Raw genomic sequence first — 2329 nt, forward strand, 5'->3', positions numbered from 1 at the left:
TTTTAGACTTTCCAGTGAAAATTTTTTTTTTTGTCTTCTGGTTAAAAAAATTTTTTTTTTTTTTTTTTTTTTTTTTCAGTCATGCACCTCCTGCTGTTGTCTGAGGTTGGATCCTCAGACAACAGCATGTCAACAGTTCCTTGACATGATTTTTTTCTTTTTTAATTTGTAGTATTCACTTTGTGTTTTTAAACCTTGCATGGCTCTTTATATGTATGGATGTTTCCAGTACCCTGCCAGGGGAATTGCCTAATGTCGATTCTTGTGAGGAAAGGAAGCTGACAACGATCTGTCTAGTGTGATATGTGACGGTGATTTTACAAGTAGATGTTAAAATATATAAAAAATCTAAACCAGTTTTCTCAGTTGGATAAATTGACTTTGAACTATTTAGTTGTAAGCACAAACATTTATAAAAAAAGCATACTATAATCTTATTAAGGCATTTGAAAAAGCTAAATTTCTATGTCTCCTGTTCAATGTTGTCTTTTTTTTTCTGTCCCTTTTCGGGTTTATGGTTTTTTGTGTTGTTAGTGCTAATAAGACCTAATCACTCATTCACTTTATGTGCTTTATGCCTCCATGATTGCTTGACCTTGAGTTGAACAGTCACATCTGTGTCCCATTATTTCCCTTTAAACTTAGTTTTTTCACCCTTCATTTCAAGTCACATACCATTTACTTTCTTTGTTCTTCCAGTAAAATCCACAGCTGCTCTCAATATTTGTTGTGCATTTGACCGAACGCCAAGATAGTGGATGATTCTTTAAAACAACATCTCTTGCACTTAATCCTCTCGCTTGTTTATCTTGTACTTTGAAGTGTGGAATCTGAAAAAGGACCATATGAGATCTGAATTTTTTCACAATTTCATATTAAATTGCTTACATTTCTGAAAAACAGCAACAACAAATAGAGTAGATATCCACGTACAGGTAGGCATTATTAAAAATGTTTGTATTTTTTCCCTTGGTATCTTTAAATTCTTTGGTATGACGTATTTGTCAATTTATCATTGTATTACTATTGGAATGTAACCTTTGTCTCCAACATTCCCTTCCCCATATGTCAACTCTTACAAGCATATCTTTGTAAAGCTTTCCATCTCCCCCAAACAGCAACTAGATGTTGTTTTGTGTTTCTGAACTTTGCTCAAGCCTACTGATTTTTTTTTTCCCTCACAAGATCCATTGACTGATAACCTGTGGGCCAAACTTTGCCTGAGGTAAAAAGTGTTTTTCATTTAGTCTTTGCTGTTATGCTTTGGTCATCAGAGGTTTTTCCTTTGTGGTGTTCTGCAGGAGTTGCGCAAGATTAGTCTCGGGGGTTACACAAGCCGTACCACTCAGAGCTGAGGTTCAGAACGCAGAAATGAATTGGCCTAGTCACAAAGTAAAGCAAACCATTAAGGCTGAATCCCTTTTTTCTGCCTCTTTAAAAGGCGTATAGGAAGCCAAAAGAGGCGAGATGTTTGGCACCTGCTTAAATCTGACCTCATCAACTAAAAAGAATTACCTCTCTTTATAACTCATGTTGGTCTTCAGTGTTGCTATGTTTTTGTAACAAAGCTACTGGTCCAGTTAACAGAGGCACATCCAGGCTTTTGGAAATGTAGCTTGGTCTGTGAACCTACCCTGATGGTAAACCAGCATTTAATAGTTAACATTATACAAACAGACAAAGAGGAAGAAAGAGAAAGACAGAGAGAGATTTTGTTTTATTGTTTCTTAGTAACAGCTATTTTATTTATTTTCTTCTGAGGAATTGACAATTACATAGCTGTGTAGACATGCAATTCCATCATGGTCCTATAAAAAGCTTTTGCACCATCTACAATACATTTATCAAGGATTCAATGGGGGATTGGGGTCATTCTCTATTTAATTTTCTAAGGAGGTTTAAAGCATTCATCATACTTATTATATAAAATTATCCATCCACCATTCTGAAAATGTCACACTGTCCTTGAAAATGACACGGAAATCCACCCCAAGTGTCCCTCTCTAAGTGGGTTCCGATACATGCTGCTGAATAAATAAAACGCTTTCCAGGAAATTGTTTACTGTTTTTTTGTCCTTGTCTTTCTTTAACATGTTTTAAGACTTTACCTCTCCTATGAAATTATTCTTCTATCAGACATTACAAGAGCCTTAAACTCAAAGTCGAGTAGTATTTTGCTCGGTTTCACTTGCTTTTCTGTTTAAGTTGTAGTAGACATGACCCGGGTGACTGAAAATAAACACAAGCCATATTTAACATATACCGTATTTTCCGCACTATAAGACGCACCTAAAAACCTTCAATTTCCTCAAAAGCCGACAGTGCGCCT

The sequence above is a fragment of the Poecilia latipinna genome, unplaced genomic scaffold, assembly GCF_001443285.1.
Source record: "Poecilia latipinna isolate Pla-1442-1.1 unplaced genomic scaffold, P_latipinna-1.0 Scaffold855, whole genome shotgun sequence".
NCBI lineage: Eukaryota > Metazoa > Chordata > Actinopteri > Cyprinodontiformes > Poeciliidae > Poecilia > Poecilia latipinna.